The following is a 10,160-nucleotide window of genomic DNA, read 5'->3' as shown; positions in this document are numbered from 1 at the left end:
TCGCCGTACCTTAAGAAGGATATGGCGTTACTCGAGAGGGTTCAGAGGAGAGCGACGCGGCTGATAAAAGGGACGGAAAACCTTTCATACGCTGAGAGATTGGAGAAACTGGGTCTCTTTTCCCTGGAGAAGAGACTTAGAGGGGATATGATAGAGACTTATAAGATCATGAGGGGCAGAGAGAGAGTAGAAAGGGACAGATTCTTCAAACTTTCAAAAAATAAAAGAACAAGAGGGCATTCGGAAAAGTTGAAAGGGGACAGATTCAAAACAAATGCTAGGAAGTTCTTCTTTACCCAAAGTGTGGTGGACACCTGGAATGCGCTTCCAGAGGACGTAATAGGGCAGAGTACGGTACTGGGGTTTAAGAAAGGATTGGACAGTTTTCTCCTGGAAAAGGGGATAGAAGGGTATAAATAGAGGATTACTGCACAGGTCCTGGACCTGTTGGGCCGCCGCGTGAGCGGACTGCTGGGCATGATGGACCTCGGGAATGACCCAGCGGAGGCATTTCTTATGTTCTTATTAAAAAAATTATAGACTACATACAACTGTGCGGTTTCCATACCGCAAACATAAAATCTTGTTTCTCTCTGATTATCACATATAACATAGACATGTCTAAACAACATCGCTAATCGTCCCTGTTATAAGAGGGATAGAGCACAAATTCAATCAGTTCAGAAATACAAGCAAGCTTTAAACCATACATTGGATGCCAGAAAAACTCTAAAAGGCGATTATCAACTGAAATATACCGTAGCATAAAAAGGCATTGGGAAATAATTGAGTTTTCAGCATTTACTGACAAAGCGGTTTCCTTGAAGAGGACAAGCTCGAAAACTACTAACCAGTCTCTAACATCCCTTTCCTGGCAAGACTTAGGGCTAGATTCACTAAGCAAACCGATTGTGTACCGCTCCGTTTGCGCTCACTTTCCTACTACGGCTTGATTCACTAACCTTCCTCCAGACCCCATCTGCACCCGATCCGATCTGCTCATGCAAATGAGTAAAAAGGCATGTAAATGTCTTAAGGCATCGATTCATGAAACCATTTCGTCCAAACTGACTGGCCTTTCCGTTCCAAAAAGTTTCAACTGCTGAGGACTACCGTAGTCGCTTTACATCCTCGCTGACCATTCCTGCCTAGCAACTGCAGCGTGCATGTTAAGAACCCCATAAATATATATATATATATATATATATCTACCCCGCAAAAAATCCAAATATATATAAACTTTATGTTGAATCAATTTTTATTATCAAATAATACAAAAACACAAACCAACAAACAAGAATCACAATTACAAAGAAAATAATCAGATACATGAGATCGGATTCAGCACCCCACCCCCACTCCAAACTCCCTGATCTGAAAAGTAGAAGAACCCTAGTGCAGTAGGCTTGGACTCAGATAACCCACTGCCAAAGAGAAAAGCTAAACTCCAACACTGAGAAGAGAGAAAGAAGAAAAGAAAGAAAGAAAGAAGAAAAAAAAAAAAGAAATTGGGGGTAGAACAGAAAGTGCACCTGGTGCCCTCACAAAAATGAAACAAGCTCGGGGCCCAGAGAGAATTACAATAAATTCAGGATGTCACTTCGAGCCCGTGGTGATAATGAAAAAAGATAAGAATCCCAGATCCGCAGAAATTGGCGTTTTCTTCGCAGGCTAAAAGACGCATCCTTCCGCTCCAACAGCAGCAGAGCATGCAAACGATTCCTCCAAGCCCAGAAGGAGGGCAAGGTATCTCCAATCCAAACAGCCAGAATCACCTTCTTCCCCAAGACACCCACCCGTCTCATAAACTGCCGCTGACCCGAATCAGACAAACAAAAGGCCTCATATTTATCCAGCAGGAGACCAGCTGCAGAAAGGGGAAGTGCCTTACCAAAAATGCGCTCCACATAAGATAAAACCTGTCTCCAGAAGAGTTTAATTTTCACACAGGATCATAAACTTTAAATATATATAAACTTTCCATATACATAAGCATTCAAAATATTTTTTGATTTTTTTGAAATGCGCTTAGCGAGCGCGGGAGTGAATCTCAGATTTGTAATGCGCATGGTGAGAAAATTGCAATTAACCCCATGCTCTCCTTGCGCATTGTACATTTCATATATCATGCAAATTTTTTTTTTTTTTTTAATCAAAAATAACTTTTAAGGGCCAGCAATTCATCCCCCTTCCTTCCAGCTAGATTGTCCTATGCATCTGATGTCACGGGGTCGCCTTTGGTTGCTTCGTGCTTCAAGTTTCAAGTTTCAAGTTTATTAGGATTTTATATACCGCCTATCAAGATTATCTAAGCGGTTTTTTACAATCAGGTACTCAAGTATTTTCCCTCTCTGTCCCGGTGGGCTCACAATCTATCTAACGTACCTGGGGCTATGGAGGATTAAGTGACTTGCCCTGGGTCACAAGGAGCAGCGCTGGATTTGAACCCACAACCCCAGGGTGCTGAGGCTGTAGATCCAACCACTGTGCCAAACACTCCTCCTCACGGCAGAAGGAGCCGCACAGCCTCCTGGGATTCGTAGGCTGCATATAACAGCGCGCGATCCCAGTGCATTCAACTGCTGTTAACTGTTGTGGCCTTCTAGCCACTTAACAGTTCTTTTCCTGAGAGAAATGTTAAGCTGTTTGGAAGCGTGCAATAAACTTCGAGATCGATCCGTAAAAAAACGACAAACTCGAATAATTCCACTGCTCACTCACAACAATGCTTTGCGGTAGGCGCATTTGGAGCCCACCAATGACGTCCATGATTAAGCCCCGCCCCATTTCTACGCAGTGAAGTCCTAAAGAGCTAGCGCATGCGTTATGTGCTTCAAAACCAAGAAGGAGACAGTGCGCACGCCGTCGATCGATGTTACAGCGCGATGTGGGGGGGGGCGTGTTTACGATTTGATCATTTGCATGGGCAAGCTATACTGAATCGATGGGACAGAATGACTCGGAAACGGATAGGACACAAATAGGATCCATTTGTGGACTTTAGTGAATCTAGCCCTTAAAGACTAAACAATCTGCATTCCACATAGTGGAAGTAATTAGCAAATTGAAAGTAATTGGCTAAACCCATGTCAATGTGGCTTCAGACCTGGCAGTTCTTGTGTCCCTTCTTGATGATATGCACAGAAAAAGTGATAGGGGACCTGCTTCACCACTAGTGTTGCTGGATTTATCAACAGCCTTCGACACCATGGATTATAATATCAAGCTTACAAGACTGGCAGAAATGGGCATCTGTGGTACAGTAATTGACATAGTTCAAATCCTGTTTGTCAGACAGACAGCAATCATTTCTGTTCAGCAACAGCACATGGCACTGAACTATGGGGTGCCACAAGGATCCATACTATCTGTCATTCTATTTAATATTGACCTTAAGCCTCTGGCTGAGCTGCTTCGGTTGATGGGACACAAAATTCTATATCTATGCTGATGATTACATTACATTACAGATTTCTATTCCGCTTGTGCCTTGCGGTTCTAAGCGGATTACAAATTAGGAGACTGGACAATTTCAGGAATATTACAGTACATAGAATCAGGAATGTATCAAGTTACAATTGTTAGTCTGGAAGTTTCCTGGAGAAATTTAGAGCACATAGTAGATAAATAGTAGGTTGATGAAGTGAGTTGTACAATGTTTAGGTATAGTTATGGTGGGGTGTTCGTGTGTGTATTTTCTAGTGCTATGTTGAAGTTAAGATGATGGAAAGTATTTTTTGAAGAGATGAGTTTTGATTTCTTTTCGGAATTCTTTTATGTCTATTGATTTGATCAGTAGATTGGAAATGGTAGTGTCAATTTTTGCTGCCTGTGTAGCTAAAAGGCTGTCGTATAGTTTCTTGCGTCGTGTACCTTTGAGAGGAGGGTAAGCGAATAGGTTTTGAGTTCTCCTTAATCTGTGTGAGAGATTACGGTGTAGTCTTTTGTTTAGGTAGCTGGGTGCTGTTCCGTGTGTTACTTTGTATAGTAGACAGTAGAATTTGAACTGGGATCTTGCTTTTATTGTGGAAATACTCATACCCATCGAACCAGATCTACCCACAGTCTGAGTAAACTGACTACATGGCTAACTGCAACTCATAAGAACATAAGAATTGCCATACGGGGACAGACCGAAGATCCATCAAACCCAGTATCCTGTTTCCAACAGTGGAACAATCCGGAACTCAAGTACCTGGAAGAAACCCAAAGAGTAGCAACATTCTAGAGCTGAGATTGTGATGTCATAATGCCTCATTTCTATGAGGCAGTGTCTAAGAGCCAAACTCATCAGTGATGTCACAACATAGTAACATAGTAGATGACAGCAGATAAAGACCCGAATGGTCCATCCAGTCTGCCCAACCTGATTCAATTTAAATTTTTTTACTTTTTTCTTCTTAGCTATTTCTGGGCAAGAATCCAAAGCTTTACCCTGTACTGTGCTTGGGTTCCAACTGCCGAAATCTCTGTTACGACTTACTCTAGCCCATCTACACCCTCCCAGCCATTGAAGCCCTCCCCAGCCCATCCTCCACCAAACGGCCATACACAGACACAGACCGTGCAAGTCTGCCCAGTACTGGCCTTAGTTCTATACTTGACTCACATAAAAACATAAGACTTGCCATACGGGGACAGACCGAAGGTTCATCAATTCCAGTATCCTGTTTCAAACAGTGACCAATCCAGGTCTCAAGTACCTGGAAGAAACCCAAAGAGTAGCAACATTCTAGAGCTGAGCTTGTGATGTCATAATGCCTCATTCCACCAATGCCTAAGAGTCAAACTCATCAGTGATGTCATAATGGCTTGACTGTCCTATACTTGGCTCACATAAGAACATAAGAATTGCCCTACTGGGACAGACCGAAGGTTCATCAAGCCCAGTATCCTGTTTCAAACAGTGACCAATCCAGGTCTCAAGTACCTGGAAGAAACCCAAAGAGTAGCAACATTCTAGAGCTGAGATTGTGATGTCATAATGCCTCATTTCACCAGTGTCTAAGAGCCAAACTCATCAGTGATGTCACAACGGCTTGATTGTCCTATACTTGACTCGCATAAGAATTGCCATACTGGGACAGAATGAAGGTCCATCAAGCCCAGTATCCTGTTTCCAACAGTGGCCAACCCAGGTTCCAAGTACCTGGCAGAAACCGAAAGAGTAGCAACATTCCAGAGCTGAGCTTGTGATGTCATAATGCCTCATTCCACCAATGCCTAAGAGTCAAACTCATCAGTGATGTCATAATGGCTTGATTGTCCTATACTTGGCTCACATAAGAACATAAGAATTGCCCTACTGGGACAGAATGAAGGTCCATCAAGCCCAGTATCCTGTTTCCAACAGTGGCCAACCCAGGTTCCAAGTACCTGGCAGAAACCGAAAGAGTAGCAACATTCCAGAGCTGAGCTTGTGATGTCATAATGCCTCATTCCACCAATGCCTAAGAGTCAAACTCATCAGTGATGTCATAATGGCTTGATTGTCCTATACTTGGCTCACATAAGAACATAAGAATTGCCCTACTGGGACAGACTGAAGGTCCATCAAGCCCAATATCCTATTTCCAACAGTGGCCAACCCAGGTCCCAAGTACTAGCTAGATCCCAAGTAGCAAAACAGATTTTATGCTGCTTATCCTAGGAACAAGCAGTGGATTTCCCCAAGCCGTCTCAATAATGGCTTATGGACTCATCTTTTAGGAAATTATCCAAACCTTTTATACACCCTGCAAAACTGATTTCACCACATTCTCTGACAACAGATTCCAGCGTTTAATTACACATTGTATGAAGAAATATTTTCTCCGGACTATTTTAAATCTACTATTTATTAGTTTCATCACATACCTTCTAGTCTTAGTATTTCTGGAGAGCGTGAACAGGCAATTCACATCTACCCTTTCCACTCATTCCACTCAGTATTTCATAGACCTCTATCATATCACCCCAATCCATCTTTTCTCCAAGCTGAAGAGTCCTAGCCACTTTAGACTTTCCTCATAGGCAAACAAGAACTCTGCCTGAGCTCAAAGCAAAATAGAAATTCAAAATACCTTTCTGGAAGTATGAACGCCGCCTAAAATCACAGGTCAGGAGTCTTGAGATACTGCTAGACTCATTATTCCCTCTGACACCGCAAATTCAAACAAAAAACAATCCTTGAAAAATTGTCTCTATCACCTACGGCAGCTACAAAATCTCTCTCCATATATTGAAAAGATAAATCTGACCACAGTGATGCCATGATGACATCATGACTACATTGATCTGTACACTGGTCTAACCAAAAAGAGTTTGCATCAACTCCACCGAATTCAGAATACTGCAGTAGGACTGATAGAAGGCTGTAAGCAGCATGACCACACACTGGCCACCAGTACCTTACAGGGCTAAATTTAAAACTCTATGGGCTAGAATCACCAAGCCCACCGATCAAGTCCTAACCCTTTGCGACCCGATTTTCCTCCAGCCCGATTCACTAACCTCTGTCCCGATAATCCTCCCATCCGCACATGCAAATGAGGGGGAACGGCATGCAAATATATGTAGGCAGTAATTCACTTAAAAAAATGAGGCATACCGACTGGGCTGGCCGATCCCAAAACAAGCGACTGCTGGGGACCAATTGCTCACGTCTTTCCGACTGCATCTCCTGCGCTCCTCCCCGACTCTCCTACTCCCTCCCCCCGACTTTCCAGCTCTGTCTGCCATGACTCTCCTGCTCTCTTTCCACGACTTTCCAGCTCTGTCTGCCCCGATCGCAGCCCTGCTTCTGCCCCGAACCCAACTTTCTAGTTCTCTGTTTGCCCCGATCGCTGCCCTGCTCTCTGCCCCGACTCTCCTGCTCCCTCCCCCGACTTTCCAGCAAATCTGCCCCGGTCGCCATCTCCACAGTTAAAACCAAGGGCTCGCAAAAAAGTTTTTTAAAAAAAATGTTTACTTTCTCTGCTGGGCACGGAGGGCCAGCGCATGGGTTGGGCCAGCGCATGTGTCGGGATCGCTGGAGAGCGATCCAGTCAGTCGGTTGGGGGCATGATTCCGAACACCCTCATTTGCATGAGGGTGCTTCGTGAATCAGCCCCCTGGCAATGGATCGGAACACTCACGGATCGGATCTAATCCATGGCCTTAGTGAATCTGGCCCTATGTTTGATTTTCAAGGTCATCATAATCCTATTGTTAACTTTCAGTTTGCAATTTGGTCATTTTACTATTTTTATACTGTTGACAAAATTATAAGTTTTATGTCTAACAGTACTTGCTGTACACCACCTTGCGTGAATCTCTTCATAAAGATGGTTAACTAATCCCAATAAATAGTACCAGTTCCAGTTCAGATCCCTTGTGGCATGCCATTATTCACCTTCCTTCTTTGAGAAAAATGACCATTTACATGTAATCTTTTTTTTCTGTCCAATGGCCAATTCTTAATCCACAACAGAACCTCGCCTCCTATCCCACGCCTTAATTTTCTCAGGAGCTTTTGTCAAAAGCTTTCTGAAAATCTAGGTAAATCTAGGTAAACTACATCGACCGGCTCACCTTTATCCACATGTTTATTCACACCTTCAAAGAAATGAAGCAAAATTGGTGAGGCAAGGCGTCACTTGGCTGAATGCATGCTGACTGCCCCGTTAAACCATGTGTTCCATAATTTTATTCTTTATAATAGTTTCCACTGTTTGCTTGGCTTACTGGTCTGTAAATTTCCTGGATCACCCCTGGAACCCTTATTAAAAATCAGTGTTGCGTTGGTCACCCTCTAATCTTCAACAGACAATTTGAATGACAGGTTGCAAATCACTAGCAGCAGATCAGCAATTTCAAGTTTCAAATTTTATTAGTGTTTGAAGAATCGCTTATTCGGGTTGCTAAACGATTTACAATTACATAAAATAATGTTATTTACTTTAAGCAAGGTAGCTTAGGACTTACAAATCAAAGACAGACACGAAACAAGAGGGATAGAGGGGCAAAGTTACATGTTCGTGGTTTAAGAAAAAAAAAGGTTAAAGCTAGGAAAAAACAATAGGATGGGTAGAAGACTGAGCCAAAAATCTTCGTCTAAAATTAGATATTAAATGCGTCTTTAAAAAGATAACTTTTAAGTAGTTTTTAAAAATGGTTAAGGTCTTTTTCCTCTCTAATATACTGGGGAAGGGACTTCCACAGCTGGGGGGGGGCCATTACTGAGAACATATCCTGTCTTCTAATACCTATGATTTTCAATGAAGGGACCGTTAGGAGACTTTGTGATGCTGAACGAAGGGACCGGGAAGTATTGTGGGGAATGAGCATTCTGCCAATGAATTGCGGTTCTTTAAAGTAATATTTTAAAAGTGATGCGGTGACTAATTGGGAGCCAACGGGAGTTGATTAATAGAGGGGTGACATGATCATATTTTTTTTCCATTGTGGATGAGTTTAACGGCCGTGTTTTGTATTATTTGGAGGCGTCTGTTTTCCTTTTGTGTAATATTGATTAAAAGAGAATTACAATAGTCGAGTCTAGCTATGATAAGAGAGAGAATTAATATATTAATAGATTTGGGCTCGAGAAATTTGGAGATAGAGCGCATCATACGTAGTTTGTAAAAGCATATTTTAACTGTATTACTAATATGGTCGTGAAATGAGAGTTTATCATCAACGATGACACCTAAGATTTTTAGAGAAGACACTAACTCTAAAGGGATATTGTTAAGAACAAAAGGAGTGCTCGGGAGGAGATCCTTTTTCCAAGAGAAAAGCATCGATTTAGTTTTTTGAATGTTTAAGGCTAGTTTGTTAGAATTAAGCCAATTTTTCACGATCTCGAGTTTCTTATTGATTGCATTTATTTCTTCAATGTTTTCTGGATTTAACGGGTGTAGAAGTTGTATATCGTCTGCGTAAGTGTATGTGGTGAAGCATATTGATTGACAGATGCTCAGTAATGGAGAAAGGAAAATACTGAACAATAAAGGGGAGAGAATGGAACCTTGGGGGATGCCATAGGTTAAACAATAGGCTTTGGAATTTGTTTCATTGTACCTAACCGTGGATGAACAGTTGGAGAGAAATGAAATAAACCACTTTAAGACTTGGTCAGCGATACCTATGGATTCTAGTCTTTTGAGTAGTAAATCGTGATCAATTGTATCAAAAGCTGTTTGATCATTCTTTAACTTGTTGATTTGGCTCAGTGAGTAGGCTAGTGCAGTGGACTGAGAACCTTGAGAACATTACATGGTGTGGCTCAGTGTGAATCAGGGCAAATTGCTGAACACCTCATTGCTCTGGTACATAAATGGGCAGTAGATTGGTCGTATCACAGAAAGGTGGTATATCAAATCTTGTACCATAACTAAAGCGCGCCGACAAACCCACTGTGCCATCTGCGCACAGGACTGATGCGCCACCGCTTCTTCCGGGTTCAGGCCTTCAGGTTTGTGCTGAGGGGGGGAGGGTGTTGGGGGGAAACTTAGAAGTCCTGGCGCTCCTGTTGGGGAGTGGTTTTGGGGGGGAATCCCCCCACTACACTGAAAACTCCCTGAAAATTCCCAAAGAAAGGAGAATGGGAGTTTCCAGTGTAGTGTTGGGGGGTCCTCCCAACACCCCCCTCCACCAATGGGAGTACCAGGACTTCTAAGTGTACTAGGGGGTTCCCTTCCAACACCCCCCCCCCTCAGAGCACAAACCTGAAGGCCTGAAACCGGCAGAAGCGGTGGCGCATTAGTCCTGCGTGCATATGTCGCTGCGGGTTTGTCAGCGCGACAATGTCCGGCGCGCTTTTGACAGGTCAAATCCATCAAATCCAGAAGCCTTTACCTCCACAAGCATAATAGTTTGTAGGTGGCAGCTAGAATACACCAGAGTAATTGGGCAGAAAAGTTTGGCAAATTGGCCTTTTTCAAATAATAATTTTTAAAAAATATATAATATATTGATTATATATATATCCCTTTTTATTCTAATGCAGCGGGTCTTAAACCTGTCCTGGGGGTTTTCAAGATATCCCTAATGAATATGCATGAGACAGATTTGCATGCCCGTCACCTCTATTATATGCAAATTTGCAGGGGTTAAGTTATGGAACTCCTTAGTGGGTCAGATACACAATTTCTGTGAAAAGGGTAGGTTCAGAAAATTACTAAAAACGCAGCTATTCG

At 42.6% G+C, this 10,160-nt stretch overlaps 1 protein-coding gene across 1 annotated transcript in view; it reads right to left on the bottom strand.

The window, feature by feature from the left end:
• Positions 1-10,160, bottom strand: part of NCKAP5 (NCK associated protein 5) — a 1,115,675-nt gene that overhangs the window by 677,222 nt on the left and 428,293 nt on the right.

The sequence above is a fragment of the Geotrypetes seraphini genome, chromosome 5, assembly GCF_902459505.1.
Source record: "Geotrypetes seraphini chromosome 5, aGeoSer1.1, whole genome shotgun sequence".
Lineage (NCBI taxonomy): Eukaryota > Metazoa > Chordata > Amphibia > Gymnophiona > Dermophiidae > Geotrypetes > Geotrypetes seraphini.
This window is presented reverse-complemented; position numbering and strand designations above follow the sequence as displayed.